This window comes from Mauremys mutica, unplaced genomic scaffold, assembly GCF_020497125.1.
Source record: "Mauremys mutica isolate MM-2020 ecotype Southern unplaced genomic scaffold, ASM2049712v1 Super-Scaffold_100264, whole genome shotgun sequence".
NCBI classification, from domain to species: Eukaryota; Metazoa; Chordata; order Testudines; family Geoemydidae; genus Mauremys; species Mauremys mutica.
This window is the reverse complement of record NW_025423297.1, coordinates 344,939-353,082: the sequence shown is the minus strand read 5'-3', so window position 1 is coordinate 353,082 and position 8,144 is coordinate 344,939. Positions and strand designations below refer to the sequence as shown.

The 8,144-nt window shown below is 51.2% G+C and overlaps 1 non-coding gene across 1 annotated transcript; it reads right to left on the bottom strand.

Moving 5' to 3' along the window:
• Nucleotides 1–72, bottom strand: TRNAQ-CUG. Its single transcript has one exon. It is a non-coding gene; the product is annotated as a tRNA-Gln (tRNA).
• Between the last annotated feature and the right edge of the window lie 8,072 nt (nucleotides 73–8,144).

The following is an 8,144-nucleotide window of genomic DNA, read 5'->3' as shown; positions in this document are numbered from 1 at the left end:
AGGTCCCACTGAGATTTGAACTCAGATTGCAGGATTCAGAGTCCTGAGTGCTGCCCGTTACACCATGGGACCAGCTCATACTGCTTTTTCTGCACATCGGTGATCCTCATGGAGCTGGCTTGTGTAAGGGGGCTCTTGGCCCTTTACTAAAACGTAGTGTGTGGGGGGGGGGCGGGGTTGGTTGGCTAGTTCCCAGCACCAATAGAAGGGGGAAGGGCCAATGGGAAATCAGGCCCCTGAGACTGACAGTCCCCAGGGACAATGGGGAGAGGCCAAGGCTCCAAGTTAGCCGCACTGACAGGCCAGGCAGTGTAATGAGGGAGTCACCAGGCCAGGGGGTCCCATCCTCCGTGGGAGCTGGAATTGCCTGGGCCAGAGTGGGGCAGAGCTAAGGAGAGAGCAGGAGCCCGAGAAGAGCCGGGGAGCAGAGCTGCACAGGTGTAGTGCCAGAAACTGCTCCCTGTAGGACTTTGCTACCTGCAGCAGTTACTGATACCTGAGGTTGTTCTTATTTGCTGACTTGTCCTAATTGGCTAAAACTTGACAGTGGTGGGAGATGGCAGCATAAAGGCTTCGTCCTCCAAACAACCCTGCCTGGTGTACATCTGTATCTATTACCTCTTAATACCAAATTGTAAAAAATAGAGTGAGGTCATTTAAACATCATTTATTTTGCAGCTTCATTTACTATGCTAACAATGTAGCATCCTGACACCGATACTTCTGCCCACGTGCCCTGGTTTGTGCTGGCTTTCACGCAGCATGCGCTCTCTATCTCCTTCAGTGACCGTCCTCAGGGTGATCTCGCTCGGAGACTCCTGCATGTAATTAGGGGAATTACTGTAATGTTACGTCTGGTCCAAAGTATTTTTAAAAAATCTCCGGACAGACGGCATAGCAGAGACTCAGCACGCTGCTGCGTGATGAGCGTAACGGAAAGCCAAAGAATCAAATGGACACTCATGGAGGGAGGGGGGACTGAAGATGCAAGGTATCCCACAGTTCCTGCTGTCTCCGAAAAGGATTTGCATTCTTGGCTGAGCTCCAAATGCTTCTAGGGTCAAAAACAGTGTCCGCGGTGGGTCAGGGCATAGCTCGGCAATTTACACAGCCCCCCAACCACCCCCAGAAGTGAAAGGGAAAACAATCCTCTCTTGACTCTTTTACATGTCACCCTATCTTTACTGAATGCTGCAGATAGACGCGATGGTGCAGCACTCAACACTGACATCCTTGCTCCCCCCACGCTATGGATGGCTGATGGTACAAAATGACTGGTATCCGTCCTCATCATCAGCCTATTGGCACATGGGGCAGTGCAAAAGGACTGGTAACCATGCTGACTAGCATCGGTAAGGTCAATCAAGGGTGCCTGGTCCTAATATTTTGTGGTAGATGGTACAGTATGGCTGATAACCATTGTCATCATAGCAACAGGGGGCTGAGCTTCATCAGCCCCCAAACCTTCATGTGTAAAAAAAAGATTCAATTGCCCCTGGACTAGCAGCAGGATGCTGGGCTCCTCTCCTCCACACTCCTTAATGTCCTATCTGGACTATCATAGCTGCTGGAGGCTGCCTTCCACTCATATTTCACTAACAAGTCACTGTGTCTTATTCCTGCATTCTTTATTACTTCATCACACAAGTGGGGGGACAATGCTACGGTAGCCCAGAAAGGCTGGGGAAGAATGGAATGAACAGGTGGGGTTGTTGCAGGAGCACCCCCTGTGAATAGCATACAGCTCATAATCTATGCAGGATCTGACACAGAGCAGCTGTGCTCTCTGGTTCTCTGATACAGTGGTTTTCTAGTACACTTGCCCATATTATAGGCAGGACTGATTCTATTGTTAGATACCAAAAAGGAGGGATTGACTCAGGGAGTCATTTCCAATTTTGGCTTTTGCACCCCTGGCTAAGAGCAGCCAGGGGCACTTATGACAGCAGCAAATGGCGCAGTGCAAAAGGACTGCTAACCATGCCCATCTTATTACCAATTTATGGTGTGGTAGATGGTATATGGCTGGTAACCATCTCTGCTGTCATGCAAAAGCAAAAGCATGCTGCTGTGTAGCGCTGCTGGACCGCCTCTGTCAGCGGCATCTAGTACACATACGGTGACAGGCACAAAAGGCAAAACAGGCTCCATGGTTTACACGCTGTGGCGTCTGCCAGGGCAATCCAGGGAAAACGGGCTTGAAATGATTGTCTGCTGTAGCTTTGCCGGAGGAAGGGATGACTGACGACATTTACCCAGAACCACCCGTGAAAATGGTTTTTGCCCCATCAGGCACTGGGATCTCAACCCAGAATTCACAGAGACAGATTAGACTGTGTTCATTCTTCGCAAAAATTTATCTTGGCAAGGAATTCACTCCCTTTTTCCCATCACACAGCTTGGACTGTCTCCAGACCCGCCATAGCATCCCCCTCACAGAGGCTGGCAAAGATTAGGCGGCGAAATAAAAAGACACGGGACGAGATGTTCGCTGAACTTATGGTGTGCTCCCGAGACGACGCGGACCAGCAGAGCCAGTGGAGGGAGACCCTCTCTCTGTACCAGCGCTCACACAGCGAACGGGAGGAGAGGTGGCGTGAGGAAGACAAGCAGGCGACTCAAACGCTGCTTGGACTAATGAGAGAGCAAACGGACATGCTCCTGCGTCTTGTGCATGTTCTGCAGGACCTCCGGCAGGAGGACAGAGCCTCCCTGCAGTGTATCTGCAACCGCCCTCCCCCGCCACAAAGTCCCATACCCCCCTCACCCAAAATAACCAGAAGGAGGGGCGCCAGAGGCCGTGTAAACTGTCACTGCACCCCAGCAGAGTGCTCAAGTACCCAAAAGCTCTCATAGCCTACATTTTGAAAAGTCCTTTCCTTCCCGCCTCACCCAAGCCCCCATCCCAGTTTCATCCCCTAACTGTCTAGTTGATAATAAAAAATACGTTTCTGTTAATTACTGTTTCCGTCATGTTCTTTTAGAGAAGACTGTGTTTGAAGGGGGGGAAGGGGGTTGGTAATTTGACAGGACAATCACCTTTACCAGGGTACAGACATGGGGGCAGGATCAGCAGCAGGTCACACACACACTGCAGTCAGTACGCACCCTGGTTGGTATGGGAGGTGGTTTGCAGGTTCTGTGTGGGTGGGGGGGTACGTGACTTTGTAGCGGGGGAGGGGTTACAGATCTCATGCAACGGTCCCTGTCCTGGACCACAGAGCCACGCAGCAGAGGAATCTGTATCCGTCCTCCCTCGCCAAAAGGCCACATAGCCCCCGCACACAGAGTCCCAAAAAGGAGGGATGGCAGGCTCCGTTGAAACATCCAGTCCGGCACTGCAGACCGCTCTGGGAGCAGGAGCCTGTCATTCCTCGAGTTTACAGGCGGTCTTTACATCACTGCACACCCTACCCAGCACAGTCCCTGTCCCAGTTTCAACCCTGTAACGCAAAGTCATCAATAAAGAAACCTTTGTAAAGTTACAGTGGAACATGTATTTTATTTTTAAACGTGTGTTGGAAGTTGGGGAAGCGGGGTGGGCGGGGTATGTAACTGCAGATGCTAGTCAACAGTCACTTGGTAAAGAAACAGGGGCAGGTTCAGCTTCTCTGTAAAGAAACTGAACAGTCACAGGTCACGCTGCTCGCTGGTATTTGAAGAGTTCCTTGTCGCTGTGCAAGGCGCCTGCACAGAGCTTCACGAGCCAGGGCATTAGCGGGTAGGCTGGGTCCCCGACGATCACTATAGGCATCTGCACATCCCCAAGACTTATTTTGTGGTCCGGGAAGAAACTACCTTCCTGCAGGCATCTAAACAGACCAGAGTTCCTGAAAACAAGCACGTCATGAACTTTGCCTGGCCGCCCGACGTTGATGTTGGTAAAACGTCCCCCATGGTCCACCAGTGATCGCAGCACCATTGAAAAGTAGCCCTATTTCTCAGCAGCTGACTGTGGAAGAGGTGGACGATAAGGTGCGAGGAGTTGACAACGGCCATAACTGCAGCGGGATCCGTGCTCAAAGTGCTGTGGCGCCCGCGCTGTCACTGAGCAGAAAGGTGCACGAACAGATTGCCCGCAGGCGCTTTCAGGGAGGGAGGGAAGGAGGGCGTGATTGACGGTTCAATGATGACAGTTACCCAAAACCACCCTTGACACATTTTTTCCCCCAGCAGGCATTGGGGGCTCTACCCAGCATTCCAATGGGCAGCGGGGAGTGTGGGAACTGTGGGATAGCTTCCCACAGTGCACCGCTTCCAAAGTCGACGCTGGCCCCGTTACTGTGGACTCAGACAGTCGAATTAGTGTATTTAGTGTGGATACACAAATTCGACTTCATAAGGTCGATTCCACAAATTCGAATTAAGTAGATTCGAAATAGTCTTGTAGTGTAGACAAGGCCTCAGAAAGCCATTGCCTTATCCATTAGGCCACTGGGGCCCTGATGAAAGAATGGAAATTCCATCTCCTAAATGCATATTTCTCATATTAACTTGGACGCCAAATACCCTCTTTCTGCACCTTACAGAAATGTCTGCATCCCCTGGCAGCGAGGCTACTGGGCAGGTCGCTTACAGAGCTGAGCACCACCTTTCTGCCAGCCATCTTTAGAGAAGAAGGCTCTTTCTCCTGACAGCCACACAGAGCTGCCTAGCATCCCGAGAGCCTCCCTCGTGTTCTCCCGCAGCAGCCGCCTGCGGGTGTGGGTGGGAAAAGGGGACCAGGAAGCACTGTGGCCTCAGTCCAGGACAGGAGGCCCTCGCCACACCCAGGCCTGCCTCTTGCCTTCAGCCCAGGCAGCCAGAGGTGCCGGGGAGCTCCCTGGCAGGCAGCCGCCCACCTCAGCCACCTCTTGCCTCATGGCCTAGGCTTCTGGTACTCTGCTGGTCACCGCCTCGCTTGAAGGCCCAGAGGGAAAGGAAACAAGCACATCTTTAGCAAAGGATGGTTTTGATCCATCAATTGCTGGGTTATGGGCCCAGCACGCTCCCGCTGCACCACTCTGCTGGATTTTTGCAAGTAACAGCCAGCACCCAGCCTCCAGCCTCCACACTGCACCTGGTGAGCACTAGTACTGGCAGGCAGGTGCGCAGTCTGCTAGGTAGCAGCCTTGGGAACAGCAGTTTTGTATCCATGTGTCTCTGTGGTGCAATGGGTGAGTGTGTTTGTCTGTTAACCCCCAGTGGGCACTACCCTTAGCTGCAGGCTGCGGTCTCAGGGGTCAGGGGAGTTGATAGTTTGCTGCTAAGAAGGGAGCCAGTGCAGCCCTCTGGTGCTCTGCTCCGAGCATCTGCCTAGCCCAGGCTGTCCTCGAGAAGCAAAGCCACAGGGGTCTCTGAGATTTCCCTGGCCCCTCGCCCCTGTGCTGCCTGGCTGATGTCAGCAGCTCTCTGTGAGGTCACCACCTCCCCACCACCTTTGACCAATAGTCTGAGGTCCTGCAAAAGGCCTTTGTGATGTCACTGCCACACCCCTCCCTTGCTGTGCTAATGTCCTGCCCCTGCCCAGGCACTTTGGAGGTTTGAGCTACTCCCTGTGGATCACCCCACTCAAGGAGCGTTCGTTCTAGGCAGCAAGCCGGCTAGACAGGAAAACATCAGATGCTGCTCCCAATGCTACACTCAGTTTTTCAGAAATTAGTCGACTTTATGGCCAGAAGAGACCATTAGAGCATCTAATCTGACCCCCTGCATATCACAGGCCTCCTGTATGACACAATAGCTACTTTTGGGGGCAACACATTCCAGAAAGGCATCTAGTCTTCATTAAATGACATCAGGAGATGGCAAATACACCACTTTCCTTGGTAGCTTGTTCCTGTGGTGAATCATCCTCGCTGTTGAATATTTGTGCCTTAGTTGTAATATGAATTTGTCTCTTTTCACCTTCCAGCCATTGGGTCTTGTTATGCCTTTCTCTGCTCGATTAAAGAGCCCTTTAATACCCAATCTTTTGTCTCCATTAAGGCACTTCAACACTTCAATGAAGTCACTTTTCATTCATGAAGGACCCCCCGCCGCCGAATTGCCGCCGAAGACCCAGAGTGGAAGAATCTCCGGGGGCCCAGGCCCCACGAGAGTTTTCCAGAGCCCCCGGAGTTAGTGAAGGACCCCGCTCCAGGAGCCCCGAAAAACTCTTCTGGGGGCCCCTCTGGGGCCCAGGGCAAATTGCCCCACTTACCCCCCACCCCCCGGGCAGCCCTGATGGGACCTGGAGCTACTGTTATTTCAGGACTCCTGTGAGACCCTCAGCTGGTTGGTTTGCACTCTGCTCTTGGGACTCTCTCTCCTCCTCCCTCTCTGCTGCTCTCCTCCCCTAGACACTGAACCCAGCCCTTGCTGCTGCCAACGCCAACTGGCAGAAGGGCCTATAAGTCCCCTGCCTGAGGGGAGGCCAATGCATGTGGTCGGCCATAAGCAATATGATATTTTCTGTCTTATTCTCTAGCCCTTTCTTAATGATTCCCAAGATTCTCTTTGCTTTTTTGACCATCGTTGCACACTGAGTGGATGTTTTCAGAGAACTATCCGCAGTGACTCCAAGATCCCTCTCTTGAGTGGCAACAGCTATTTTTGGCCTCGACATTTTATATGTATAGTTGGGATTATGTTTTCCAATGTGCATCACTTTGCATTTATCAACAAATCTGTCATTTTGTTGCCCTTTCACCCAGTTTTGTGAGATCTTTTTGTAACTCTTCGCAGGCTGCTTTGGACTTAACTTTCCTGAGTAGTTTTGGATCATCTGCAAATTTTGCCACCTCGCTGTTTACCCCTTTTTCCAGATCATTTATGAATATGTTGAATAGCACTTGTCCCAGACCCCCTGGGGGGCACCACTATTGACCTCTCTCCATTTTGAAAACTCACCATTTATTCCTACCTTTTAACCAGTTATTTACCCATGAGAGGACCTTCCCTCTCATCCCATGAGAGTGTAATAGAGCAGAATAGGGCTTCCTTGGGAGGGGGAGTGAATTGAGAATATATCAGGGGGTTGTGCACATTTATTGTCCTGGTGAAAATGTGTGTCTGATACTCAGTCTTTGCTGCTCCTGCCGGCTGTGACTGCTGAGGACATTTTCCTTCTCTGCTCCAGGGTCTCTCCTCTGCCAGATTCTCAGCAAGTCAGGCCCCCTGCAGACTATGGCAGAGCAGTTTGGTAATAGGCTGCAGGACTCACCACGTAAGAATGTAGCTGCTGTAGCACCTTGACTGTCCATGGGCCAAATCCTGCAGCCCTGGATAACCTCCCACTGATGGCGATGGGAATTGAGCCTTTGTAACTAGCTGCTGGTACCTGAGGTCTCAGTTACGGATTAAACTGGTGGCAAACACAGCTTCAGCCAAAGAAGAGAAGGATATAAGTGAAAGAGCAAAGCCGGCCATCCGGGGAGCTGCTGCAGTCCCATCACCACAGCTGGAAGGTAGAAGAGGAAAAACTCCCTAAAGTGCTGGGAGCAGCCCTGAGAAAAGGAAGTTTGTCAGTGAGATCATTCGCAATAACTATGAAATGACGGAGTGCTTTGTCCTCTGTGCCGACATGGCTGAATTGTGTTACTTTATTGTGAGAATAAGCTTTAAAATATCCTACTCTAATTTCAGGATGGGTCTGTAACCATAACTGGACTCTGTGGGAAGTGGCCTCTGGATAGTGATCTTTGGGAAGAGCTGGCTGAAGAGCCTTCCTATTCACCAGGAGATCCTGGCTTGGCCTGACAGTTCTTCCTTGCTGAACCTAGTTTGTCTGTCAGGCTCCTTTCTTTTATTTCTTCTAATGAAAAGAAAAGACCTCACTGCACAATCCTTGTAAGTGCTTGTTCAAGACACAGAGACCCTTCCTTGCAGCTAAGTTTTGGAAAGTGTTAAGTCTGGAGCTGATGGAAAGGTTACCATGACTCAGAGTTGAGCTGAAGCTGCTGTGACTGAAACACAGAGCACTAATCAGTATCTGATCACAGCAGCTTGTGGGAGAAGCGCATGTTAGAAGCCCTCTGTCAGCTCAGCTGTGGCTTTCTGTGCACTGAGCCAGCCTGCTCAAGGTCTGCAAGTCTTGAGGGAAATGAGGAACATTTTTACTTTGGAATTTGAAGGTGTAGTCTTGGACCATCAAGTGGAGTGGTTGCAAATGTCCTTTTGGGGAA